Below are 26831 nucleotides of genomic sequence, written 5' to 3' on the forward strand. Positions count from 1 at the left end.
CCTACCCCTTCCCCCTCCCCTCCTTCCCCCCCTCCCCCCTCTCCCTCCCCGCCCACCCCCACTGAGGAATCCCTCCCCTATCCCATTGCCTCAGTGGGTCCCCTGTCCCCCGCCCCTACCCCCACCCTCCCACCCCACTCCCCCAACCCAGCAGCACTAACCTTTCCTCCCGCTGCTGTGGTTCTCTCCTTGGAGGATTTTCCCCCTCTTGTCCCCACAGTGGTTCCCGACAGGAAGAGGAAAGTGAGGGACAGCCCATCGGCTGAGACCTCCAAGAAAAAGATCATCGAGGTCTGCGAAGATGACCTCCCGGAGGAAAGCGACATGGATCAGGTGGTGGAGAATCTGGTCGACGAACCGGAGGCTTTCGACTTCGAGGACGTCCCAGAGAATGCACACCTGAAAGAGGCGCTGGAGGAGTGCATACGGGAATGGGTCGGGCCGGCGGGCCCCGAAGAAGAGGATCCGCCCGACCGGAGTGGTATCGTATGAGTCTGTGACTAACCCTTTTCTTTTCTCCCCATGGCTAATCTTTCCATCTTTAGCTTAAATGTGCGGAGTATGAGAGATAGGTCTAGATTCCAGACAGTTCTTTCGTTTTTAAATGCTCAGTTGTGCGATGTGTATATGTTGCAGGAATGTGCTCTGTCCTCTTCTAGGTCCTACAACCATCTGGCCAGGCAGTGGTCCCACGGTCCCTCCTACTGGTCCGGCGGGGGCGACTGTAAGTCCGCAGGGGTCGCCATCCTGATCAGGGGAGGCAACTTTACACTTGATTCTGTTCAGGAGCTTGTCTGTGGCAGATTGCTAATTGCAGACGGCTCTTGGGCGGGGGAGCCCGTAAGGCTCATCAATGTGTATGCCTCTCCTGAGAAGGGTGCGCGTCTGGAACTATTCCAGGCCCTGCGGGCCCAGCTCGCAACCTCCAGGGCTGTAGTGTTGGGTGGGGACTTCAACTGCCCCATTGAAGCGGACGGACGCAGTTCTGGGACATCTGTCAAGTTGGATGTCACATCCAAACTGCTCATCGAGATGGTGACTGAAGCATCCTTGCAGGACGTTGTTGGGTCCATCGGGAACGGCTCTGTTAATTATACATGGAGCCGCCCCGATGGCTCGCTCCGTTCTCGGATTGACTTTGTGTTTGCCTCTCGAGCAGTCAGGCAGACTAGGCACTCTATGGTTCCCTGCTTCTTCTCTGACCACAGGGCCATTCTGTTTCAAGGGGTTCTGGGCCATGGTTTCCCATCTGGCCCAGGCTCTTGGAAGCTGAATTGTGCTCTACTGGCTCAGGAGGAGGTTCTGGAGGAGCTTAGAGAGGCCTACATCGTATGGCGCAACGATAAATGTATGTTTGAGCGTGTTAGTGATTGGTGGGAATTTGTTAAGGTTCAATTTCGCAGTTTCTTTCAGGCCAAGAGTCGTCAACAGGCGTGCGGAAGAAAGAGGGACTTCAGGAGGCTGCAGCGCGAGCTGCGGTCACTGCAAGACCTTCTCCGGTGCGGCTGGGACGTGAAGGAGGAGCTGGAGGAGACCAAAAAGAGCTTGCAAAGGCACTTTGAGGAGGAATCCAAGCGAATCGTCTTCCGTTCCAAGGTGGAGAACCTGGAGAAGGGTGAGAAATGTAACTCGTTCTTTTTCAGGAAACTCCACGCCGGCCACACGCCCCTGACTGAGCTGCGGGATGAGACCGGAAGTTTGCGGAAGGGCAAAGAGGACGTGATGGGGGTTGTCACTAGCTTCTACCGCAGCCTCTACGCCCCGAAGACCACCGACTCCGAAGTGGCCGACGAGTTCCTGTCAGGTATCACTAACGTTGTTGATCCCGCAGGTGCGTCGGCCATGGACGCCCCCTTGACGGTGGGGGAGCTGCTCTCTGCCGCTAAATCCTTTAGGCCTGGCAGGACCCCGGGCAGTGATGGTCTCCCAGCGGAGCTCTATGTAGCGCTGGGGGATCTCATTTGCCCGGACCTGTTGGAGCTGTACGAGGAGATGGTGGTGGAGGGCAGAATGCCTCCGTCGTTGAGGGAGGGTATGATCACGATCCTGTATAAGCGGAAGGGGGAGAGATGTGACTTGAAAAATTGGCGTCCCATCTCTCTCTTGAACGTGGACTACAAGATCCTCGCCAAGGTGCTGGCCAACCGGCTGAAGAAGGTCATCGGTCAGGTCGTCCATCTGGACCAGACCTGTGGCATTCCCGGCCGCAGGATCGCAGACAGCCTCGCCCTAGTGAGGGACACGGTCCATTACATCCAAAGCCGCCGTGCACACGCGGCCCTGGTCAGCCTTGATCAGGAGAAGGCTTTCGACCGGGTCTCTCACGAGTTCATGGGCAGGGCACTGCGTAGGTTAGGACTTGGTGATATGTTTTGTCGTTTTGTTAACGTGATGTATTTTGATATTTTCAGCAGGGTACTGGTGAACGGCTGGAAGACTGACCCCTTTCCGGTTCTTTCTGGGGTCAGACAAGGCTGCCCTCTCTCACCTCTCCTTTTTGTTTGTGTTATAGAATCCTTCGCGGAGGCTATACGGCAGAACGGAGAGATCAGAGGGATCACCGTACCCGGACCCGATCGACACGAGGTCAAGTGCTCGCTGTACATGGACGACGTGACCGTCTTCTGCGCTGACCAGCGTTCGGTGACCGCACTCGTCCAGACCTGCGAGAAGTTCGGAAAGGCTTCAGGGGCAAAGGTCAACTGCGGGAAGTCGGAGGCTATGCTCTTCGGGGAGTGGCACCTGGCTTCCTCCGCCCCCTTCCCGTTTACCATCAAACCGGACTTCATCAAGATCCTTGGAGTCTGGTTCGGAAAGGAAGGCGCGGCCCTCAAGTCCTGGGAAGAGCGATTGGCTAAGGTCAATACGAAGATCGGGCTGTGGAGCCTCAGACACCTCACCATTGAGGGCAAAGCATTGGTCCTGAGGAACGAAGTTCTGCCTGTGCTCCAGTACACCGCACAGGCCTGGCCCCCCCATGTCACCGTCTGCAGGGCCATCACCAGGACCGTGTTTTGTTTCATCTGGGGCTCCAAAATGGACAGAGTGAAGCGCTCCGTGATGTACAAGGAACCCCGCAAGGGCGGAAAAGGTGTTCCGGATATCCCTACCTTGCTGCGGGCAGCCTTCGTATGTGACTGTGTGCGGAGGACTCTGCAACAGAAAGAATGGCTCTGCGGGCAGGTCCATGTCTCGCCTGTTCCTCCTCCCCCTCTGGAGGGGTCTGAGCTGGGACAAGTGGGACAGCTCCATCCCTTACAACTGGCACACTCCCTGGTTCTACGGGGGCGTCGTCAAGTTTGTGAGGGAACACCAACTGGAGGGACTCAAGCCCGACTTGTGGAAGCCAAAAACTGTCCACAAGCTCATCAGAGCACAGGACTCTATGGAGCTCGTTCCAGGGCTCACTGCGGCCACCGCAGAGACTGTATGGACTAAATGTGGCTTCGGCGAAGCTGACCAACGGGCACAAGGACTTGTCTTGGATGGCCATTCAGGGGGGACTGCCTTTGAGGTCATTCATGCATGCCCGCAACCTGTGCAAAACGCGGTACTGCCCCCGGTGCCCCTTCGTGGAGGAAACATCTTTCGCACCTCTTTTGGCAGTGTCCGTTTGCTCAGGGCCTGTTGGACGCCCTGGAACTTGAACTCAGTGACTGTGTGCCCAGGAACAGGCTAACGCACTGCGCGGTGCTGTACGGCCTGTTCCCTGGGAATTTCGGCGATGAGGCAACCCGGGAGGCCTGGCGCCTTATGAACTGTTTTAAGGACGCTATATGGCTTGCCAGGAACCGCCTCATTCTGAAGAAGGAGAGGATGTCCTTTCTGGACTGCCGCAGGCTGGTCCACAGCCTGCTCAGAGACTATTCCATCATGGACAGATCGGACCAGGAAGAAGAGGATTGATACCCCTCTCCTTCCCCCTCTCCCCTTGTGTTGTGTTGTCTTTCAATAAAGCTTCGGGCCTGTGATTTCCCCTCCCTACCCCCCTCTTTCCCACCCCCCTTACCCCATCACTTGTCTGTATTGCTTTATTGTTTGTTGTTTTAGGATTGTTAAGGTATGCGGGAATGTTAGTGTAGCGGGTGGTATGATGTATAGCGTAGGGAGCCTGTGCTGTATGTTGTACCATGGTGCTGAGTATGTAGTGTCTTATTTATTGAACTGTGCTGCGTCACAGTTTATGTATGCCTGACGACGACTGATTGTAATAAAGATATTTTCAATCAAAAAATCTGTTCTTATCAGTTTAATATCTGATACGTCCCCTATCTGGGGACCATATATTAAATGGATTTTTAGAACAGGGAGATGGAAAAAGAGCTTGCTCTGTCCTCTCCAGGCATTGACCTGGTATTGCAGTGCCTCCAGGTTCAGTGCACCCCCTAATGAGTTTGCAAAAAACAGAGCAAAAGAATGAAGAAGGAAACAAGCCGGCTGCACCTGAAACTACTGTTTTGCAAGAAACATCCCTCGAGTGTGTTGTGCGCAGGTGGACCGACCCCGAAAAATTAGCCCGAGTGTGGCTACGAAAAGTTTGTTTGTCCAAGACTTGCTGGCCTCTGTTGCCATGGCAACCAACTGGCAGAGTTGTTTACAACTTGGCTGCCGGGCCAGTGCTGGTGATGTCATCGCGGGACGTGATGTCATCAAGGCTTTGCTGCTATACACAGCTGCCAGCACAACAAGCAGCTCAGTTGCAGCCGGTCAAGCGACCGAGCAGGTAGGTGGAAAGGTAGGTGCAGTTTATTAAACCGTTTCCTTTGGATTTGATTTCCTGGTGGCCGGCCGATGTATCCTGCTGATGCTGCCTGCCTACGGCTCCAGCTGGGAGAATTCACCCTCCATGTTCTTTGATAGATAGATTAGATACATTAGATAGAATAGATAGGATAGATAGGATAGATTAGATAGATAGATAGATAGATAGATAGATAGATAGATAGATAGATAGATAGGTAGGTAGGTAGGTAGGTAGGTACTAATAATAAGCTAGCCAGCTAGGCAGCCAGCCACAGAGACAGCCAGCCAGCTACAGAGACAGCCAGCCAAAGAGCTAGCTGCATGTCATGTATGCCAGACAGAGACGGAGACAGAGACAGAGACGTGTATGTCTGCCATCCATCAGGTGGAAGCAGACGCAGTGTGATTGGGGGGTGGAGCTATTCAGATTTGAGAGCAGAAAGGAAGACAGAGGCAGTGCTAGGCAATAGGAGATGCAGTGTGAAAGCACGTCCGGTCCGCCATCTGAGAGGGTGGAGCGCATAATAGGGTATGTATGTCTGGCTTCGCCTTAACAAGAAGGACGTGGTGTCCGAGAAGGGGAGTTTTCGGGAAACCGTTGTGGCCATCGCTTCTCGGCCTTTTGGCTAAGATCAAGTGTAGTATCTGTTCTTATCAGTTTAATATCTGATACGTCCCCTATCTGGGGACCATATATTAAATGGATTTTTAGAACAGGGAGATGGAAAAAGAGCTTGCTCTGTCCTCTCCAGGCATTGACCTGGTATTGCAGTGCCTCCAGGTTCAGTGCACCCCCTAATGAGTTTGCAAAAAACAGAGCAAAAGAATGAAGAAGGAAACAAGCCGGCTGCACCTGAAACTACTGTTTTGCAAGAAACATCCCTCGAGTGTGTTGTGCGCAGGTGGACCGACCCCGAAAAATTAGCCCGAGTGTGGCTACGAAAAGTTTGTTTGTCCAAGACTTGCTGGCCTCTGTTGCCATGGCAACCAACTGGCAGAGTTGTTTACAACTTGGCTGCCGGGCCAGTGCTGGTGATGTCATCGCGGGACGTGATGTCATCAAGGCTTTGCTGCTATACACAGCTGCCAGCACAACAAGCAGCTCAGTTGCAGCCGGTCAAGCGACCGAGCAGGTAGGTGGAAAGGTAGGTGCAGTTTATTAAACCGTTTCCTTTGGATTTGATTTCCTGGTGGCCGGCCGATGTATCCTGCTGATGCTGCCTGCCTACGGCTCCAGCTGGGAGAATTCACCCTCCATGTTCTTTGATAGATAGATTAGATACATTAGATAGAATAGATAGGATAGATAGGATAGATTAGATAGATAGATAGATAGATAGATAGATAGATAGATAGATAGATAGGTAGGTAGGTAGGTAGGTAGGTACTAATAATAAGCTAGCCAGCTAGGCAGCCAGCCACAGAGACAGCCAGCCAGCTACAGAGACAGCCAGCCAAAGAGCTAGCTGCATGTCATGTATGCCAGACAGAGACGGAGACAGAGACAGAGACGTGTATGTCTGCCATCCATCAGGTGGAAGCAGACGCAGTGTGATTGGGGGGTGGAGCTATTCAGATTTGAGAGCAGAAAGGAAGACAGAGGCAGTGCTAGGCAATAGGAGATGCAGTGTGAAAGCACGTCCGGTCCGCCATCTGAGAGGGTGGAGCGCATAATAGGGTATGTATGTCTGGCTTCGCCTTAACAAGAAGGACGTGGTGTCCGAGAAGGGGAGTTTTCGGGAAACCGTTGTGGCCATCGCTTCTCGGCCTTTTGGCTAAGATCAGTGATCCCACCTACTTGCCTGGCAAGGGAGGTGCTCCTGTTCCTGTATGGTGTGTTGGCGATACCTGGAAAATGGAAGCGATAAATGCGGATGGAACTACGGCAGAGGAAGTCCCGGGATATGCAAAGATCAGAAATGGATGTCGTTTTATACTGAGAGACCCTGGAAAGAAAGAGCGGGGACTTGTTTTCCTGGTGGAGGAGATTTTCTTCAAGCTTTTCGGTTTGCAGAGGAGTCAGATCCTGGCCCTGCTGGAATTTCCAAAGCGTGGAGTGTACGACCTGGTACTAACTTCAGAAGAGGATTACAGTTATCTGATGGGTAAGACTGAATGTTGTAAGGGAAATGCTATACTGAATGGTATTGATATAATATCTCATTTTCCGAGGCGACAAAGACTGATAACTGTGCGGATATACAGCCCTTATGTGGATGAGGAGGAAATTTCGTTGTTCCTGGCGCAGTACTGCGAGGAAGTTGTTTCCAAGGGGAAAATCTTGAACTTGTTCGGGATATGGACAATGAAGTGGAGGTTCGCTGTGAAGTTTAAAGAAATGGAAAATGGAAAGATTTGTGTGCCTCCAGGCCGTTTCAAAATTGGAACTGTCAATGGAGACTTGTTCTATTCGGGAATGGAAGAGTTTTGTCGTAAATGAAAAAAATATGGACATGTGAAAGAGCATTGTACGGTATTGTTTTGTGCAAAATGCCAAACGGAAGGACATTCAGCTGATTCCTGTGAGAAACAGAAGGTTTGCCACTTATGTGGGAATGATGGCCACCTGTATGCGGCATGTCCACTTAGAAAGAAGCGGGGGAGGGAGAAGGAGGAGAAGGAGGAGAAGGAGGAGAAGGAGAAGGAGGAGGGTCAGGTAGTAGTTGGAGAAAGTGATAGTCTGCGGCGGGAGGAAAATATAGAGCCTGCAGTTAGAAGGGCTCCCAGAGAGGTAGAGGAGACTCCTAGAGAGGGGGAAAAAAAGAAAAAGATAGTTAGGTCACCTTCAGAGGAAGGAAGAAGGGATCAGGAGGTTGTGTCTCTGGAAGATTGGGAGCATATAGCTTCGCTAGAAAGGAGGAGTTTTTACGGCAGAGTAGAGGAAAAAGCAAAAGACAGCATGATAAAAGATATAAAAGGGTTCTTTGAGTTCTATAATGTACCTGCTCATATAAGAAAGCGAGTAGAAGAGACACGTTCTATATCACCTAGTATGTTCCGTGTATTGACGTATCTTGCATTTAAGGGTGGTTTGAGAGGGTAATATAATTTGTTGGGGTTTTTTGTTTTTTTCTGGTATAAAGTTATATGATAGTTTTGTTTCTTTGTATGTGTAGAAGATAGAATTTTTTCTTTGTTTGTTTTGTGTATTGTTTGCAAAGTTATTTTTTGTTGTTGTAAGCTTTTGTTTTTTAATAAAATTGGTTGTTATCCTTTTTGATAATCAACTTTAAAAAAAAAAAAAAAAAAAAAAAAAAAAAAAAAAAAATCTGTTCTTATCAGTTTAATATCTGATACGTCCCCTATCTGGGGACCATATATTAAATGGATTTTTAGAACAGGGAGATGGAAAAAGAGCTTGCTCTGTCCTCTCCAGGCATTGACCTGGTATTGCAGTGCCTCCAGGTTCAGTGCACCCCCTAATGAGTTTGCAAAAAACAGAGCAAAAGAATGAAGAAGGAAACAAGCCGGCTGCACCTGAAACTACTGTTTTGCAAGAAACATCCCTCGAGTGTGTTGTGCGCAGGTGGACCGACCCCGAAAAATTAGCCCGAGTGTGGCTACGAAAAGTTTGTTTGTCCAAGACTTGCTGGCCTCTGTTGCCATGGCAACCAACTGGCAGAGTTGTTTACAACTTGGCTGCCGGGCCAGTGCTGGTGATGTCATCGCGGGACGTGATGTCATCAAGGCTTTGCTGCTATACACAGCTGCCAGCACAACAAGCAGCTCAGTTGCAGCCGGTCAAGCGACCGAGCAGGTAGGTGGAAAGGTAGGTGCAGTTTATTAAACCGTTTCCTTTGGATTTGATTTCCTGGTGGCCGGCCGATGTATCCTGCTGATGCTGCCTGCCTACGGCTCCAGCTGGGAGAATTCACCCTCCATGTTCTTTGATAGATAGATTAGATACATTAGATAGAATAGATAGGATAGATAGGATAGATTAGATAGATAGATAGATAGATAGATAGATAGATAGATAGATAGATAGATAGATAGGTAGGTAGGTAGGTAGGTAGGTAGGTACTAATAATAAGCTAGCCAGCTAGGCAGCCAGCCACAGAGACAGCCAGCCAGCTACAGAGACAGCCAGCCAAAGAGCTAGCTGCATGTCATGTATGCCAGACAGAGACGGAGACAGAGACAGAGACGTGTATGTCTGCCATCCATCAGGTGGAAGCAGACGCAGTGTGATTGGGGGGTGGAGCTATTCAGATTTGAGAGCAGAAAGGAAGACAGAGGCAGTGCTAGGCAATAGGAGATGCAGTGTGAAAGCACGTCCGGTCCGCCATCTGAGAGGGTGGAGCGCATAATAGGGTATGTATGTCTGGCTTCGCCTTAACAAGAAGGACGTGGTGTCCGAGAAGGGGAGTTTTCGGGAAACCGTTGTGGCCATCGCTTCTCGGCCTTTTGGCTAAGATCAAGTGTAGTATCTGTTCTTATCAGTTTAATATCTGATACGTCCCCTATCTGGGGACCATATATTAAATGGATTTTTAGAACAGGGAGATGGAAAAAGAGCTTGCTCTGTCCTCTCCAGGCATTGACCTGGTATTGCAGTGCCTCCAGGTTCAGTGCACCCCCTAATGAGTTTGCAAAAAACAGAGCAAAAGAATGAAGAAGGAAACAAGCCGGCTGCACCTGAAACTACTGTTTTGCAAGAAACATCCCTCGAGTGTGTTGTGCGCAGGTGGACCGACCCCGAAAAATTAGCCCGAGTGTGGCTACGAAAAGTTTGTTTGTCCAAGACTTGCTGGCCTCTGTTGCCATGGCAACCAACTGGCAGAGTTGTTTACAACTTGGCTGCCGGGCCAGTGCTGGTGATGTCATCGCGGGACGTGATGTCATCAAGGCTTTGCTGCTATACACAGCTGCCAGCACAACAAGCAGCTCAGTTGCAGCCGGTCAAGCGACCGAGCAGGTAGGTGGAAAGGTAGGTGCAGTTTATTAAACCGTTTCCTTTGGATTTGATTTCCTGGTGGCCGGCCGATGTATCCTGCTGATGCTGCCTGCCTACGGCTCCAGCTGGGAGAATTCACCCTCCATGTTCTTTGATAGATAGATTAGATACATTAGATAGAATAGATAGGATAGATAGGATAGATTAGATAGATAGATAGATAGATAGATAGATAGATAGATAGATAGATAGATAGGTAGGTAGGTAGGTAGGTAGGTAGGTACTAATAATAAGCTAGCCAGCTAGGCAGCCAGCCACAGAGACAGCCAGCCAGCTACAGAGACAGCCAGCCAAAGAGCTAGCTGCATGTCATGTATGCCAGACAGAGACGGAGACAGAGACAGAGACGTGTATGTCTGCCATCCATCAGGTGGAAGCAGACGCAGTGTGATTGGGGGGTGGAGCTATTCAGATTTGAGAGCAGAAAGGAAGACAGAGGCAGTGCTAGGCAATAGGAGATGCAGTGTGAAAGCACGTCCGGTTCCGCCATCTGAGAGGGTGGAGCGCATAATAGGGTATGTATGTCTGGCTTCGCCTTAACAAGAAGGACGTGGTGTCCGAGAAGGGGAGTTTTCGGGAAACCGTTGTGGCCATCGCTTCTCGGCCTTTTGGCTAAGATCAAGTGTAGTATCTGTTCTTATCAGTTTAATATCTGATACGTCCCCTATCTGGGGACCATATATTAAATGGATTTTTAGAACAGGGAGATGGAAAAAGAGCTTGCTCTGTCCTCTCCAGGCATTGACCTGGTATTGCAGTGCCTCCAGGTTCAGTGCACCCCCTAATGAGTTTGCAAAAAACAGAGCAAAAGAATGAAGAAGGAAACAAGCCGGCTGCACCTGAAACTACTGTTTGCAAGAAACATCCCTCGAGTGTGTTGTGCGCAGGTGGACCGACCCCGAAAAATTAGCCCGAGTGTGGCTACGAAAAGTTTGTTTGTCCAAGACTTGCTGGCCTCTGTTGCCATGGCAACCAACTGGCAGAGTTGTTTACAACTTGGCTGCCGGGCCAGTGCTGGTGATGTCATCGCGGGACGTGATGTCATCAAGGCTTTGCTGCTATACACAGCTGCCAGCACAACAAGCAGCTCAGTTGCAGCCGGTCAAGCGACCGAGCAGGTAGGTGGAAAGGTAGGTGCAGTTTATTAAACCGTTTCCTTTGGATTTGATTTCCTGGTGGCCGGCCGATGTATCCTGCTGATGCTGCCTGCCTACGGCTCCAGCTGGGAGAATTCACCCTCCATGTTCTTTGATAGATAGATTAGATACATTAGATAGAATAGATAGGATAGATAGGATAGATTAGATAGATAGATAGATAGATAGATAGATAGATAGATAGATAGATAGATAGATAGATAGATAGGTAGGTAGGTAGGTAGGTACTAATAATAAGCTAGCCAGCTAGGCAGCCAGCCACAGAGACAGCCAGCCAGCTACAGAGACAGCCAGCCAAAGAGCTAGCTGCATGTCATGTATGCCAGACAGAGACGGAGACAGAGACAGAGACGTGTATGTCTGCCATCCATCAGGTGGAAGCAGACGCAGTGTGATTGGGGGGTGGAGCTATTCAGATTTGAGAGCAGAAAGGAAGACAGAGGCAGTGCTAGGCAATAGGAGATGCAGTGTGAAAGCACGTCCGGTCCGCCATCTGAGAGGGTGGAGCGCATAATAGGGTATGTATGTCTGGCTTCGCCTTAACAAGAAGGACGTGGTGTCCGAGAAGGGGAGTTTTCGGGAAACCGTTGTGGCCATCGCTTCTCGGCCTTTTGGCTAAGATCAAGTGTAGTATCTGTTCTTATCAGTTTAATATCTGATACGTCCCCTATCTGGGGACCATATATTAAATGGATTTTTAGAACAGGGAGATGGAAAAAGAGCTTGCTCTGTCCTCTCCAGGCATTGACCTGGTATTGCAGTGCCTCCAGGTTCAGTGCACCCCCTAATGAGTTTGCAAAAAACAGAGCAAAAGAATGAAGAAGGAAACAAGCCGGCTGCACCTGAAACTACTGTTTTGCAAGAAACATCCCTCGAGTGTGTTGTGCGCAGGTGGACCGACCCCGAAAAATTAGCCCGAGTGTGGCTACGAAAAGTTTGTTTGTCCAAGACTTGCTGGCCTCTGTTGCCATGGCAACCAACTGGCAGAGTTGTTTACAACTTGGCTGCCGGGCCAGTGCTGGTGATGTCATCGCGGGACGTGATGTCATCAAGGCTTTGCTGCTATACACAGCTGCCAGCACAACAAGCAGCTCAGTTGCAGCCGGTCAAGCGACCGAGCAGGTAGGTGGAAAGGTAGGTGCAGTTTATTAAACCGTTTCCTTTGGATTTGATTTCCTGGTGGCCGGCCGATGTATCCTGCTGATGCTGCCTGCCTACGGCTCCAGCTGGGAGAATTCACCCTCCATGTTCTTTGATAGATAGATTAGATACATTAGATAGAATAGATAGGATAGATAGGATAGATTAGATAGATAGATAGATAGATAGATAGATAGATAGATAGATAGATAGATAGATAGATAGGTAGGTAGGTAGGTAGGTAGGTAGGTACTAATAATAAGCTAGCCAGCTAGGCAGCCAGCCACAGAGACAGCCAGCCAGCTACAGAGACAGCCAGCCAAAGAGCTAGCTGCATGTCATGTATGCCAGACAGAGACGGAGACAGAGACAGAGACGTGTATGTCTGCCATCCATCAGGTGGAAGCAGACGCAGTGTGATTGGGGGGTGGAGCTATTCAGATTTGAGAGCAGAAAGGAAGACAGAGGCAGTGCTAGGCAATAGGAGATGCAGTGTGAAAGCACGTCCGGGTCCGCCATCTGAGAGGGTGGAGCGCATAATAGGGTATGTATGTCTGGCTTCGCCTTAACAAGAAGGACGTGGTGTCCGAGAAGGGGAGTTTTCGGGAAACCGTTGTGGCCATCGCTTCTCGGCCTTTTGGCTAAGATCAAGTGTAGTATCTGTTCTTATCAGTTTAATATCTGATACGTCCCCTATCTGGGACCATATATTAAATGGATTTTTAGAACAGGGAGATGGAAAAAGAGCTTGCTCTGTCCTCTCCAGGCATTGACCTGGTATTGCAGTGCCTCCAGGTTCAGTGCACCCCCTAATGAGTTTGCAAAAAACAGAGCAAAAGAATGAAGAAGGAAACAAGCCGGCTGCACCTGAAACTACTGTTTTGCAAGAAACATCCCTCGAGTGTGTTGTGCGCAGGTGGACCGACCCCGAAAAATTAGCCCGAGTGTGGCTACGAAAAAGTTTGTTTGTCCAAGACTTGCTGGCCTCTGTTGCCATGGCAACCAACTGGCAGAGTTGTTTACAACTTGGCTGCCGGGCCAGTGCTGGTGATGTCATCGCGGGACGTGATGTCATCAAGGCTTTGCTGCTATACACAGCTGCCAGCACAACAAGCAGCTCAGTTGCAGCCGGTCAAGCGACCGAGCAGGTAGGTGGAAAGGTAGGTGCAGTTTATTAAACCGTTTCCTTTGGATTTGATTTCCTGGTGGCCGGCCGATGTATCCTGCTGATGCTGCCTGCCTACGGCTCCAGCTGGGAGAATTCACCCTCCATGTTCTTTGATAGATAGATTAGATACATTAGATAGAATAGATAGGATAGATAGGATAGATTAGATAGATAGATAGATAGATAGATAGATAGATAGATAGATAGATAGATAGGTAGGTAGGTAGGTAGGTAGGTAGGTACTAATAATAAGCTAGCCAGCTAGGCAGCCAGCCACAGAGACAGCCAGCCAGCTACAGAGACAGCCAGCCAAAGAGCTAGCTGCATGTCATGTATGCCAGACAGAGACGGAGACAGAGACAGAGACGTGTATGTCTGCCATCCATCAGGTGGAAGCAGACGCAGTGTGATTGGGGGGTGGAGCTATTCAGATTTGAGAGCAGAAAGGAAGACAGAGGCAGTGCTAGGCAATAGGAGATGCAGTGTGAAAGCACGTCCGGTCCGCCATCTGAGAGGGTGGAGCGCATAATAGGGTATGTATGTCTGGCTTCGCCTTAACAAGAAGGACGTGGTGTCCGAGAAGGGGAGTTTTCGGGAAACCGTTGTGGCCATCGCTTCTCGGCCTTTTGGCTAAGATCAAGTGTAGTATCTGTTCTTATCAGTTTAATATCTGATACGTCCCCTATCTGGGGACCCATATATTAAATGGATTTTTAGAACAGGGAGATGGAAAAAGAGCTTGCTCTGTCCTCTCCAGGCATTGACCTGGTATTGCAGTGCCTCCAGGTTCAGTGCACCCCCTAATGAGTTTGCAAAAAACAGAGCAAAAGAATGAAGAAGGAAACAAGCCGGCTGCACCTGAAACTACTGTTTTGCAAGAAACATCCCTCGAGTGTGTTGTGCGCAGGTGGACCGACCCCGAAAAAATTAGCCCGAGTGTGGCTACGAAAAGTTTGTTTGTCCAAGACTTGCTGGCCTCTGTTGCCATGGCAACCAACTGGCAGAGTTGTTTACAACTTGGCTGCCGGGCCAGTGCTGGTGATGTCATCGCGGGACGTGATGTCATCAAGGCTTTGCTGCTATACACAGCTGCCAGCACAACAAGCAGCTCAGTTGCAGCCGGTCAAGCGACCGAGCAGGTAGGTGGAAAGGTAGGTGCAGTTTATTAAACCGTTTCCTTTGGATTTGATTTCCTGGTGGCCGGCCGATGTATCCTGCTGATGCTGCCTGCCTACGGCTCCAGCTGGGAGAATTCACCCTCCATGTTCTTTGATAGATAGATTAGATACATTAGATAGAATAGATAGGATAGATAGGATAGATTAGATAGATAGATAGATAGATAGATAGATATAGATAGATAGATAGATAGATAGGTAGGTAGGTAGGTAGGTAGGTACTAATAATAAGCTAGCCAGCTAGGCAGCCAGCCACAGAGACAGCCAGCCAGCTACAGAGACAGCCAGCCAAAGAGCTAGCTGCATGTCATGTATGCCAGACAGAGACGGAGACAGAGACAGAGACGTGTATGTCTGCCATCCATCAGGTGGAAGCAGACGCAGTGTGATTGGGGGGTGGAGCTATTCAGATTTGAGAGCAGAAAGGAAGACAGAGGCAGTGCTAGGCAATAGGAGATGCAGTGTGAAAGCACGTCCGGTCCGCCATCTGAGAGGGTGGAGCGCATAATAGGGTATGTATGTCTGGGCTTCGCCTTAACAAGAAGGACGTGGTGTCCGAGAAGGGGAGTTTTCGGGAAACCGTTGTGGCCATCGCTTCTCGGCCTTTTGGCTAAGATCAAGTGTAGTATCTGTTCTTATCAGTTTAATATCTGATACGTCCCCTATCTGGGGACCATATATTAAATGGATTTTTAGAACAGGGAGATGGAAAAAAGAGCTTGCTCTGTCCTCTCCAGGCATTGACCTGGTATTGCAGTGCCTCCAGGTTCAGTGCACCCCCTAATGAGTTTGCAAAAAACAGAGCAAAAGAATGAAGAAGGAAACAAGCCGGCTGCACCTGAAACTACTGTTTTGCAAGAAACATCCCTCGAGTGTGTTGTGCGCAGGTGGACCGACCCCGAAAAATTAGCCCGAGTGTGGCTACGAAAAGTTTGTTTGTCCAAGACTTGCTGGCCCTCTGTGCCATGGCAACCAACGGGCAGAGTTGTTTACAACTTGGCTGCCGGGCCAGTGCTGGTGATAGTCATCGCGGGACGTGATGTCATCAAGGCTTTGCTGCTATACACAGCTGCCAGCACAACAAGCAGCTCAGTTGCAGCCGGTCAATCGACCGAGCAGGTAGTGGAAAGGTAGGTGCAGTTTATTAAACCGTTTCCTTTGGATTTGATTTCCTGGTGGCCGGGCCGATGTATCCTGCTGATGCTGCCTGCCTACGGCTCCAGCTGGGAGAATTCACCCTCCATGTTCTTTGATAGATAGATTAGATACATTAGATAGAATAGATAGGATAGATAGGATAGATTAGATAGATAGATAGATAGATAGATAGATAGATAGATAGATAGATAGGTAGGTAGGTAGGTAGGTAGGTAGGTACTAATAATAAGCTAGCCAGCTAGGCAGCCAGCCACAGAGACAGCCAGCCAGCTACAGAGACAGCCAGCCAAAGAGCTAGCTGCATGTCATGTATGCCAGACAGAGACGGAGACAGAGACAGAGACGTGTATGTCTGCCATCCATCAGGTGGAAGCAGACGCAGTGTGATTGGGGGGTGGAGCTATTCAGATTTGAGAGCAGAAAGGAAGACAGAGGCAGTGCTAGGCAATAGGAGATGCAGTGTGAAAGCACGTCCGGTCCGCCATCTGAGAGGGTGGAGCGCATAATAGGGTATGTATGTCTGGCTTCGCCTTAACAAGAAGGACGTGGTGTCCGAGAAGGGGAGTTTTCGGGAAACCGTTGTGGCCATCGCTTCTCGGCCTTTTGGCTAAGATCAAGTGTAGTATCTGTTCTTATCAGTTTAATATCTGATACGTCCCCTATCTGGGGACCATATATTAAATGGATTTTTAGAACAGGGAGATGGAAAAAGAGCTTGCTCTGTCCTCTCCAGGCATTGACCTGGTATTGCAGTGCCTCCAGGTTCAGTGCACCCCCTAATGAGTTTGCAAAAAACAGAGCAAAAGAATGAAGAAGGAAACAAGCCGGCTGCACCTGAAACTACTGTTTTGCAAGAAACATCCCTCGAGTGTGTTGTGCGCAGGTGGACCGACCCCGAAAAATTAGCCCGAGTGTGGCTACGAAAAGTTTGTTTGTCCAAGACTTGCTGGCCTCTGTTGCCATGGCAACCAACTGGCAGAGTTGTTTACAACTTGGCTGCCGGGCCAGTGCTGGTGATGTCATCGCGGGACGTGATGTCATCAAGGCTTTGCTGCTATACACAGCTGCCAGCACAACAAGCAGCTCAGTTGCAGCCGGTCAAAGCGACCGAGCAGGTAGGTGGAAAGGTAGGTGCAGTTATTAAACCGTTTCCTTTGGATTTGATTTCCTGGTGGCCGGCCGATGTATCCTGCTGATGCTGCCTGCCTACGGCTCCAGCTGGGAGAATTCACCCTCCATGTTCTTTGATAGATAGATTAGATACATTAGATAGAATAGATAGGATAGATAGGATAGATTAGATAGATAGATAGATAGATAGATAGATAGATAGATAGATAGATAGGTAGGTAGGTAGGTAGGTAGGTAGGTACTAATAATAAGCTAGCCAGCTAGGCAGCCAGCCACAGAGACAGCCAGCCAGCTACAGAGACAGCCAGCCAAAGAGCTAGCTGCATGTCATGTATGCCAGACAGAGACGGAGACAGAGACAGAGACGTGTATGTCTGCCATCCATCAGGTGGAAGCAGACGCAGTGTGATTGGGGGGTGGAGCTATTCAGATTTGAGAGCAGAAAGGAAGACAGAGGCAGTGCTAGGCAATAGGAGATGCAGTGTGAAAGCACGTCCGGGTCCGCCATCTGAGAGGGTGGAGCGCATAATAGGGTATGTATGTCTGGCTTCGCCTTAACAAGAAGGACGTGGTGTCCGAGAAGGGGAGTTTTCGGGGAAACCGTTGTGGCCATCGCTTCTCGGCCTTTTGGCTAAGATCAAGTGTAGTATCTGTTCTTATCAGTTTAATATCTGATACGTCCCCTATCTGGGGACCATATATTAAATGGATTTTTAGAACAGGGAGATGGAAAAAGAGCTTGCTCTGTCCTCTCCAGGCATTGACCTGGTATTGCAGTGCCTCCAGGTTCAGTGCACCCCCTAATGAGTTTGCAAAAAACAGAGCAAAAGAATGAAGAAGGAAACAAGCCGGCTGCACCTGAAACTACTGTTTTGCAAGAAACATCCCTCGAGTGTGTTGTGCGCAGGTGGACCGACCCCGAAAAATTAGCCCGAGTGTGGCTACGAAAAGTTTGTTTGTCCAAGACTTGCTGGCCTCTGTTGCCATGGCAACCAACTGGCAGAGTTGTTTACAACTTGGCTGCCGGGCCAGTGCTGGTGATGTCATCGCGGGACGTGATGTCATCAAGGCTTTGCTGCTATACACAGCTGCCAGCACAACAAGCAGCTCAGTTGCAGCCGGTCAAGCGACCGAGCAGGTAGGTGGAAAGGTAGGTGCAGTTTATTAAACCGTTTCCTTTGGATTTGATTTCCTGGTGGCCGGCCGATGTATCCTGCTGATGCTGCCTGCCTACGGCTCCAGCTGGGAGAATTCACCCTCCATGTTCTTTGATAGATAGATTAGATACATTAGATAGAATAGATAGGATAGATAGGATAGATTAGATAGATAGATAGATAGATAGATAGATAGATAGATAGATAGATAGATAGGTAGGTAGGTAGGTAGGTAGGTAGGTACTAATAATAAGCTAGCCAGCTAGGCAGCCAGCCACAGAGACAGCCAGCCAGCTACAGAGACAGCCAGCCAAAGAGCTAGCTGCATGTCATGTATGCCAGACAGAGACGGAGACAGAGACAGAGACGTGTATGTCTGCCATCCATCAGGTGGAAGCAGACGCAGTGTGATTGGGGGGTGGAGCTATTCAGATTTGAGAGCAGAAAGGAAGACAGAGGCAGTGCTAGGCAATAGGAGATGCAGTGTGAAAGCACGTCCGGTCCGCCATCTGAGAGGGTGGAGCGCATAATAGGGTATGTATGTCTGGCTTCGCCTTAACAAGAAGGACGTGGTGTCCGAGAAGGGGAGTTTTCGGGAAACCGTTGTGGCCATCGCTTCTCGGCCTTTTGGCTAAGATCAAGTGTAGTATCTGTTCTTATCAGTTTAATATCTGATACGTCCCCTATCTGGGGACCATATATTAAATGGATTTTTAGAACAGGGAGATGGAAAAAGAGCTTGCTCTGTCCTCTCCAGGCATTGACCTGGTATTGCAGTGCCTCCAGGTTCAGTGCACCCCCTAATGAGTTTGCAAAAAACAGAGCAAAAGAATGAAGAAGGAAACAAGCCGGCTGCACCTGAAACTACTGTTTTGCAAGAAACATCCCTCGAGTGTGTTGTGCGCAGGTGGACCGACCCCGAAAAATTAGCCCGAGTGTGGCTACGAAAAGTTTGTTTGTCCAAGACTTGCTGGCCTCTGTTGCCATGGCAACCAACTGGCAGAGTTGTTTACAACTTGGCTGCCGGGCCAGTGCTGGTGATGTCATCGCGGGACGTGATGTCATCAAGGCTTTGCTGCTATACACAGCTGCCAGCACAACAAGCAGCTCAGTTGCAGCCGGTCAAGCGACCGAGCAGGTAGGTGGAAAGGTAGGTGCAGTTTATTAAACCGTTTCCTTTGGATTTGATTTCCTGGTGGCCGGCCGATGTATCCTGCTGATGCTGCCTGCCTACGGCTCCAGCTGGGAGAATTCACCCTCCATGTTCTTTGATAGATAGATTAGATACATTAGATAGAATAGATAGGATAGATAGGATAGATTAGATAGATAGATAGATAGATAGATAGATAGATAGATAGATAGATAGATAGGTAGGTAGGTAGGTAGGTAGGTAGGTACTAATAATAAGCTAGCCAGCTAGGCAGCCAGCCACAGAGACAGCCAGCCAGCTACAGAGACAGCCAGCCAAAGAGCTAGCTGCATGTCATGTATGCCAGACAGAGACGGAGACAGAGACAGAGACGTGTATGTCTGCCATCCATCAGGTGGAAGCAGACGCAGTGTGATTGGGGGGTGGAGCTATTCAGATTTGAGAGCAGAAAGGAAGACAGAGGCAGTGCTAGGCAATAGGAGATGCAGTGTGAAAGCACGTCCGGTCCGCCATCTGAGAGGGTGGAGCGCATAATAGGGTATGTATGTCTGGCTTCGCCTTAACAAGAAGGACGTGGTGTCCGAGAAGGGGAGTTTTCGGGAAACCGTTGTGGCCATCGCTTCTCGGCCTTTTGGCTAAGATCAAGTGTAGTATCTGTTCTTATCAGTTTAATATCTGATACGTCCCCTATCTGGGGACCATATATTAAATGGATTTTTAGAACAGGGAGATGGAAAAAGAGCTTGCTCTGTCCTCTCCAGGCATTGACCTGGTATTGCAGTGCCTCCAGGTTCAGTGCACCCCCTAATGAGTTTGCAAAAAACAGAGCAAAAGAATGAAGAAGGAAACAAGCCGGCTGCACCTGAAACTACTGTTTTGCAAGAAACATCCCTCGAGTGTGTTGTGCGCAGGTGGACCGACCCCGAAAAATTAGCCCGAGTGTGGCTACGAAAAGTTTGTTTGTCCAAGACTTGCTGGCCTCTGTTGCCATGGCAACCAACTGGCAGAGTTGTTTACAACTTGGCTGCCGGGCCAGTGCTGGTGATGTCATCGCGGGACGTGATGTCATCAAGGCTTTGCTGCTATACACAGCTGCCAGCACAACAAGCAGCTCAGTTGCAGCCGGTCAAGCGACCGAGCAGGTAGGTGGAAAGGTAGGTGCAGTTTATTAAACCGTTTCCTTTGGATTTGATTTCCTGGTGGCCGGCCGATGTATCCTGCTGATGCTGCCTGCCTACGGCTCCAGCTGGGAGAATTCACCCTCCATGTTCTTTGATAGATAGATTAGATACATTAGATAGAATAGATAGGATAGATAGGATAGATTAGATAGATAGATAGATAGATAGATAGATAGATAGATAGATAGATAGATAGGTAGGTAGGTAGGTAGGTAGGTAGGTACTAATAATAAGCTAGCCAGCTAGGCAGCCAGCCACAGAGACAGCCAGCCAGCTACAGAGACAGCCAGCCAAAGAGCTAGCTGCATGTCATGTATGCCAGACAGAGACGGAGACAGAGACAGAGACGTGTATGTCTGCCATCCATCAGGTGGAAGCAGACGCAGTGTGATTGGGGGGTGGAGCTATTCAGATTTGAGAGCAGAAAGGAAGACAGAGGCAGTGCTAGGCAATAGGAGATGCAGTGTGAAAGCACGTCCGGTCCGCCATCTGAGAGGGTGGAGCGCATAATAGGGTATGTATGTCTGGCTTCGCCTTAACAAGAAGGACGTGGTGTCCGAGAAGGGGAGTTTTCGGGAAACCGTTGTGGCCATCGCTTCTCGGCCTTTTGGCTAAGATCAAGTGTAGTATCTGTTCTTATCAGTTTAATATCTGATACGTCCCCTATCTGGGGACCATATATTAAATGGATTTTTAGAACAGGGAGATGGAAAAAGAGCTTGCTCTGTCCTCTCCAGGCATTGACCTGGTATTGCAGTGCCTCCAGGTTCAGTGCACCCCCTAATGAGTTTGCAAAAAACAGAGCAAAAGAATGAAGAAGGAAACAAGCCGGCTGCACCTGAAACTACTGTTTTGCAAGAAACATCCCTCGAGTGTGTTGTGCGCAGGTGGACCGACCCCGAAAAATTAGCCCGAGTGTGGCTACGAAAAGTTTGTTTGTCCAAGACTTGCTGGCCTCTGTTGCCATGGCAACCAACTGGCAGAGTTGTTTACAACTTGGCTGCCGGGCCAGTGCTGGTGATGTCATCGCGGGACGTGATGTCATCAAGGCTTTGCTGCTATACACAGCTGCCAGCACAACAAGCAGCTCAGTTGCAGCCGGTCAAGCGACCGAGCAGGTAGGTGGAAAGGTAGGTGCAGTTTATTAAACCGTTTCCTTTGGATTTGATTTCCTGGTGGCCGGCCGATGTATCCTGCTGATGCTGCCTGCCTACGGCTCCAGCTGGGAGAATTCACCCTCCATGTTCTTTGATAGATAGATTAGATACATTAGATAGAATAGATAGGATAGATAGGATAGATTAGATAGATAGATAGATAGATAGATAGATAGATAGATAGATAGATAGATAGGTAGGTAGGTAGGTAGGTAGGTAGGTACTAATAATAAGCTAGCCAGCTAGGCAGCCAGCCACAGAGACAGCCAGCCAGCTACAGAGACAGCCAGCCAAAGAGCTAGCTGCATGTCATGTATGCCAGACAGAGACGGAGACAGAGACAGAGACGTGTATGTCTGCCATCCATCAGGTGGAAGCAGACGCAGTGTGATTGGGGGGTGGAGCTATTCAGATTTGAGAGCAGAAAGGAAGACAGAGGCAGTGCTAGGCAATAGGAGATGCAGTGTGAAAGCACGTCCGGTCCGCCATCTGAGAGGGTGGAGCGCATAATAGGGTATGTATGTCTGGCTTCGCCTTAACAAGAAGGACGTGGTGTCCGAGAAGGGGAGTTTTCGGGAAACCGTTGTGGCCATCGCTTCTCGGCCTTTTGGCTAAGATCAAGTGTAGTATCTGTTCTTATCAGTTTAATATCTGATACGTCCCCTATCTGGGGACCATATATTAAATGGATTTTTAGAACAGGGAGATGGAAAAAGAGCTTGCTCTGTCCTCTCCAGGCATTGACCTGGTATTGCAGTGCCTCCAGGTTCAGTGCACCCCCTAATGAGTTTGCAAAAAACAGAGCAAAAGAATGAAGAAGGAAACAAGCCGGCTGCACCTGAAACTACTGTTTTGCAAGAAACATCCCTCGAGTGTGTTGTGCGCAGGTGGACCGACCCCGAAAAATTAGCCCGAGTGTGGCTACGAAAAGTTTGTTTGTCCAAGACTTGCTGGCCTCTGTTGCCATGGCAACCAACTGGCAGAGTTGTTTACAACTTGGCTGCCGGGCCAGTGCTGGTGATGTCATCGCGGGACGTGATGTCATCAAGGCTTTGCTGCTATACACAGCTGCCAGCACAACAAGCAGCTCAGTTGCAGCCGGTCAAGCGACCGAGCAGGTAGGTGGAAAGGTAGGTGCAGTTTATTAAACCGTTTCCTTTGGATTTGATTTCCTGGTGGCCGGCCGATGTATCCTGCTGATGCTGCCTGCCTACGGCTCCAGCTGGGAGAATTCACCCTCCATGTTCTTTGATAGATAGATTAGATACATTAGATAGAATAGATAGGATAGATAGGATAGATTAGATAGATAGATAGATAGATAGATAGATAGATAGATAGATAGATAGATAGATAGGTAGGTAGGTAGGTAGGTAGGTACTAATAATAAGCTAGCCAGCTAGGCAGCCAGCCACAGAGACAGCCAGCCAGCTACAGAGACAGCCAGCCAAAGAGCTAGCTGCATGTCATGTATGCCAGACAGAGACGGAGACAGAGACAGAGACGTGTATGTCTGCCATCCATCAGGTGGAAGCAGACGCAGTGTGATTGGGGGGTGGAGCTATTCAGATTTGAGAGCAGAAAGGAAGACAGAGGCAGTGCTAGGCAATAGGAGATGCAGTGTGAAAGCACGTCCGGTCCGCCATCTGAGAGGGTGGAGCGCATAATAGGGTATGTATGTCTGGCTTCGCCTTAACAAGAAGGACGTGGTGTCCGAGAAGGGGAGTTTTCGGGAAACCGTTGTGGCCATCGCTTCTCGGCCTTTTGGCTAAGATCAAGTGTAGTATCTGTTCTTATCAGTTTAATATCTGATACGTCCCCTATCTGGGGACCATATATTAAATGGATTTTTAGAACAGGGAGATGGAAAAAGAGCTTGCTCTGTCCTCTCCAGGCATTGACCTGGTATTGCAGTGCCTCCAGGTTCAGTGCACCCCCTAATGAGTTTGCAAAAAACAGAGCAAAAGAATGAAGAAGGAAACAAGCCGGCTGCACCTGAAACTACTGTTTTGCAAGAAACATCCCTCGAGTGTGTTGTGCGCAGGTGGACCGACCCCGAAAAATTAGCCCGAGTGTGGCTACGAAAAGTTTGTTTGTCCAAGACTTGCTGGCCTCTGTTGCCATGGCAACCAACTGGCAGAGTTGTTTACAACTTGGCTGCCGGGCCAGTGCTGGTGATGTCATCGCGGGACGTGATGTCATCAAGGCTTTGCTGCTATACACAGCTGCCAGCACAACAAGCAGCTCAGTTGCAGCCGGTCAAGCGACCGAGCAGGTAGGTGGAAAGGTAGGTGCAGTTTATTAAACCGTTTCCTTTGGATTTGATTTCCTGGTGGCCGGCCGATGTATCCTGCTGATGCTGCCTGCCTACGGCTCCAGCTGGGAGAATTCACCCTCCATGTTCTTTGATAGATAGATTAGATACATTAGATAGAATAGATAGGATAGATAGGATAGATTAGATAGATAGATAGATAGATAGATAGATAGATAGATAGATAGATAGATAGGTAGGTAGGTAGGTAGGTAGGTAGGTACTAATAATAAGCTAGCCAGCTAGGCAGCCAGCCACAGAGACAGCCAGCCAGCTACAGAGACAGCCAGCCAAAGAGCTAGCTGCATGTCATGTATGCCAGACAGAGACGGAGACAGAGACAGAGACGTGTATGTCTGCCATCCATCAGGTGGAAGCAGACGCAGTGTGATTGGGGGGTGGAGCTATTCAGATTTGAGAGCAGAAAGGAAGACAGAGGCAGTGCTAGGCAATAGGAGATGCAGTGTGAAAGCACGTCCGGTCCGCCATCTGAGAGGGTGGAGCGCATAATAGGGTATGTATGTCTGGCTTCGCCTTAACAAGAAGGACGTGGTGTCCGAGAAGGGGAGTTTTCGGGAAACCGTTGTGGCCATCGCTTCTCGGCCTTTTGGCTAAGATCAAGTGTAGTATCTGTTCTTATCAGTTTAATATCTGATACGTCCCCTATCTGGGGACCATATATTAAATGGATTTTTAGAACAGGGAGATGGAAAAAGAGCTTGCTCTGTCCTCTCCAGGCATTGACCTGGTATTGCAGTGCCTCCAGGTTCAGTGCACCCCCTAATGAGTTTGCAAAAAACAGAGCAAAAGAATGAAGAAGGAAACAAGCCGGCTGCACCTGAAACTACTGTTTTGCAAGAAACATCCCTCGAGTGTGTTGTGCGCAGGTGGACCGACCCCGAAAAATTAGCCCGAGTGTGGCTACGAAAAGTTTGTTTGTCCAAGACTTGCTGGCCTCTGTTGCCATGGCAACCAACTGGCAGAGTTGTTTACAACTTGGCTGCCGGGCCAGTGCTGGTGATGTCATCGCGGGACGTGATGTCATCAAGGCTTTGCTGCTATACACAGCTGCCAGCACAACAAGCAGCTCAGTTGCAGCCGGTCAAGCGACCGAGCAGGTAGGTGGAAAGGTAGGTGCAGTTTATTAAACCGTTTCCTTTGGATTTGATTTCCTGGTGGCCGGCCGATGTATCCTGCTGATGCTGCCTGCCTACGGCTCCAGCTGGGAGAATTCACCCTCCATGTTCTTTGATAGATAGATTAGATACATTAGATAGAATAGATAGGATAGATAGGATAGATTAGATAGATAGATAGATAGATAGATAGATAGATAGATAGATAGATAGATAGGTAGGTAGGTAGGTAGGTAGGTACTAATAATAAGCTAGCCAGCTAGGCAGCCAGCCACAGAGACAGCCAGCCAGCTACAGAGACAGCCAGCCAAAGAGCTAGCTGCATGTCATGTATGCCAGACAGAGACGGAGACAGAGACAGAGACGTGTATGTCTGCCATCCATCAGGTGGAAGCAGACGCAGTGTGATTGGGGGGTGGAGCTATTCAGATTTGAGAGCAGAAAGGAAGACAGAGGCAGTGCTAGGCAATAGGAGATGCAGTGTGAAAGCACGTCCGGTCCGCCATCTGAGAGGGTGGAGCGCATAATAGGGTATGTATGTCTGGCTTCGCCTTAACAAGAAGGACGTGGTGTCCGAGAAGGGGAGTTTTCGGGAAACCGTTGTGGCCATCGCTTCTCGGCCTTTTGGCTAAGATCAAGTGTAGTATCTGTTCTTATCAGTTTAATATCTGATACGTCCCCTATCTGGGGACCATATATTAAATGGATTTTTAGAACAGGGAGATGGAAAAAGAGCTTGCTCTGTCCTCTCCAGGCATTGACCTGGTATTGCAGTGCCTCCAGGTTCAGTGCACCCCCTAATGAGTTTGCAAAAAACAGAGCAAAAGAATGAAGAAGGAAACAAGCCGGCTGCACCTGAAACTACTGTTTTGCAAGAAACATCCCTCGAGTGTGTTGTGCGCAGGTGGACCGACCCCGAAAAATTAGCCCGAGTGTGGCTACGAAAAGTTTGTTTGTCCAAGACTTGCTGGCCTCTGTTGCCATGGCAACCAACTGGCAGAGTTGTTTACAACTTGGCTGCCGGGCCAGTGCTGGTGATGTCATCGCGGGACGTGATGTCATCAAGGCTTTGCTGCTATACACAGCTGCCAGCACAACAAGCAGCTCAGTTGCAGCCGGTCAAGCGACCGAGCAGGTAGGTGGAAAGGTAGGTGCAGTTTATTAAACCGTTTCCTTTGGATTTGATTTCCTGGTGGCCGGCCGATGTATCCTGCTGATGCTGCCTGCCTACGGCTCCAGCTGGGAGAATTCACCCTCCATGTTCTTTGATAGATAGATTAGATACATTAGATAGAATAGATAGGATAGATAGGATAGATTAGATAGATAGATAGATAGATAGATAGATAGATAGATAGATAGATAGATAGATAGGTAGGTAGGTAGGTAGGTAGGTACTAATAATAAGCTAGCCAGCTAGGCAGCCAGCCACAGAGACAGCCAGCCAGCTACAGAGACAGCCAGCCAAAGAGCTAGCTGCATGTCATGTATGCCAGACAGAGACGGAGACAGAGACAGAGACGTGTATGTCTGCCATCCATCAGGTGGAAGCAGACGCAGTGTGATTGGGGGGTGGAGCTATTCAGATTTGAGAGCAGAAAGGAAGACAGAGGCAGTGCTAGGCAATAGGAGATGCAGTGTGAAAGCACGTCCGGTCCGCCATCTGAGAGGGTGGAGCGCATAATAGGGTATGTATGTCTGGCTTCGCCTTAACAAGAAGGACGTGGTGTCCGAGAAGGGGAGTTTTCGGGAAACCGTTGTGGCCATCGCTTCTCGGCCTTTTGGCTAAGATCAAGTGTAGTATCTTGTTCTTACTGAACTGCCTTGACTTGACGGCTCAGGTCCTGGGGTACCCCCTGCACTCGGCCTTTGGGCATCGGCGATTTAATTCGTCTTAAGCTCACTGCAGCTATTGGGTGTAGGGCTATTCCCCAGGAACGAGAGTGAACCTTCCTCTCGGCCTGCTGCTCGATTGTCCTGTGCCCGACGGTTTGACCGGAGAACCACTTCGATCCCGCCTACCGACGAACGATCGACGAAGACGCCCCGGAACCCCGAGAAGGACGACGCTGAACCCCGAAGAAGCCGGCGACGAGGGATT

At 49.5% G+C, this 26831-nt stretch overlaps 16 non-coding genes and 3 pseudogenes across 16 annotated transcripts; all 19 read left to right on the forward strand.

The window, feature by feature from the left end:
- Positions 1-4216: 4216 nt before the first annotated feature.
- LOC138775134 (U2 spliceosomal RNA) lies at positions 4217-4387 on the forward strand (annotated as a pseudogene).
- A 962-nt stretch (positions 4388-5349) lies between these two features.
- Positions 5350-5540, forward strand: LOC138775144 (U2 spliceosomal RNA). The gene has a single exon (XR_011360513.1). It is a non-coding gene; the product is annotated as a U2 spliceosomal RNA (small nuclear RNA).
- A 2412-nt stretch (positions 5541-7952) lies between these two features.
- On the forward strand, positions 7953-8164 carry LOC138775136 (U2 spliceosomal RNA; annotated as a pseudogene).
- A 970-nt stretch (positions 8165-9134) lies between these two features.
- LOC138775145 (U2 spliceosomal RNA) lies at positions 9135-9325 on the forward strand. Its single transcript, XR_011360514.1, has one exon. It is a non-coding gene; the product is annotated as a U2 spliceosomal RNA (small nuclear RNA).
- A 967-nt stretch (positions 9326-10292) lies between these two features.
- On the forward strand, positions 10293-10483 carry LOC138775118 (U2 spliceosomal RNA). The gene has a single exon (XR_011360497.1). It is a non-coding gene; the product is annotated as a U2 spliceosomal RNA (small nuclear RNA).
- Positions 10484-11452: 969 nt separating this feature from the next.
- Positions 11453-11643, forward strand: LOC138775119 (U2 spliceosomal RNA). The gene has a single exon (XR_011360498.1). It is a non-coding gene; the product is annotated as a U2 spliceosomal RNA (small nuclear RNA).
- Positions 11644-12618: 975 nt separating this feature from the next.
- LOC138775133 (U2 spliceosomal RNA) lies at positions 12619-12808 on the forward strand. The gene has a single exon (XR_011360511.1). It is a non-coding gene; the product is annotated as a U2 spliceosomal RNA (small nuclear RNA).
- Positions 12809-13775: 967 nt separating this feature from the next.
- On the forward strand, positions 13776-13967 carry LOC138775131 (U2 spliceosomal RNA). Its single transcript, XR_011360509.1, has one exon. It is a non-coding gene; the product is annotated as a U2 spliceosomal RNA (small nuclear RNA).
- Positions 13968-14933: 966 nt separating this feature from the next.
- Positions 14934-15125, forward strand: LOC138775132 (U2 spliceosomal RNA). Its single transcript, XR_011360510.1, has one exon. It is a non-coding gene; the product is annotated as a U2 spliceosomal RNA (small nuclear RNA).
- Positions 15126-16088: 963 nt separating this feature from the next.
- On the forward strand, positions 16089-16279 carry LOC138775120 (U2 spliceosomal RNA). The gene has a single exon (XR_011360499.1). It is a non-coding gene; the product is annotated as a U2 spliceosomal RNA (small nuclear RNA).
- Positions 16280-17243: 964 nt separating this feature from the next.
- On the forward strand, positions 17244-17434 carry LOC138775121 (U2 spliceosomal RNA). Its single transcript, XR_011360500.1, has one exon. It is a non-coding gene; the product is annotated as a U2 spliceosomal RNA (small nuclear RNA).
- A 966-nt stretch (positions 17435-18400) lies between these two features.
- LOC138775122 (U2 spliceosomal RNA) lies at positions 18401-18591 on the forward strand. The gene has a single exon (XR_011360501.1). It is a non-coding gene; the product is annotated as a U2 spliceosomal RNA (small nuclear RNA).
- Positions 18592-19557: 966 nt separating this feature from the next.
- LOC138775123 (U2 spliceosomal RNA) lies at positions 19558-19748 on the forward strand. Its single transcript, XR_011360502.1, has one exon. It is a non-coding gene; the product is annotated as a U2 spliceosomal RNA (small nuclear RNA).
- Positions 19749-20714: 966 nt separating this feature from the next.
- LOC138775125 (U2 spliceosomal RNA) lies at positions 20715-20905 on the forward strand. The gene has a single exon (XR_011360503.1). It is a non-coding gene; the product is annotated as a U2 spliceosomal RNA (small nuclear RNA).
- Positions 20906-21871: 966 nt separating this feature from the next.
- LOC138775126 (U2 spliceosomal RNA) lies at positions 21872-22062 on the forward strand. The gene has a single exon (XR_011360504.1). It is a non-coding gene; the product is annotated as a U2 spliceosomal RNA (small nuclear RNA).
- A 966-nt stretch (positions 22063-23028) lies between these two features.
- Positions 23029-23219, forward strand: LOC138775127 (U2 spliceosomal RNA). The gene has a single exon (XR_011360505.1). It is a non-coding gene; the product is annotated as a U2 spliceosomal RNA (small nuclear RNA).
- Positions 23220-24185: 966 nt separating this feature from the next.
- Positions 24186-24376, forward strand: LOC138775128 (U2 spliceosomal RNA). The gene has a single exon (XR_011360506.1). It is a non-coding gene; the product is annotated as a U2 spliceosomal RNA (small nuclear RNA).
- Positions 24377-25338: 962 nt separating this feature from the next.
- On the forward strand, positions 25339-25529 carry LOC138775130 (U2 spliceosomal RNA). Its single transcript, XR_011360508.1, has one exon. It is a non-coding gene; the product is annotated as a U2 spliceosomal RNA (small nuclear RNA).
- A 966-nt stretch (positions 25530-26495) lies between these two features.
- LOC138775139 (U2 spliceosomal RNA) lies at positions 26496-26639 on the forward strand (annotated as a pseudogene).
- The last annotated feature ends 192 nt before the right edge of the window (positions 26640-26831 follow it).

This window comes from Dendropsophus ebraccatus, unplaced genomic scaffold (assembly GCF_027789765.1).
Source record: "Dendropsophus ebraccatus isolate aDenEbr1 unplaced genomic scaffold, aDenEbr1.pat pat_scaffold_1374_ctg1, whole genome shotgun sequence".
Lineage (NCBI taxonomy): Eukaryota > Metazoa > Chordata > Amphibia > Anura > Hylidae > Dendropsophus > Dendropsophus ebraccatus.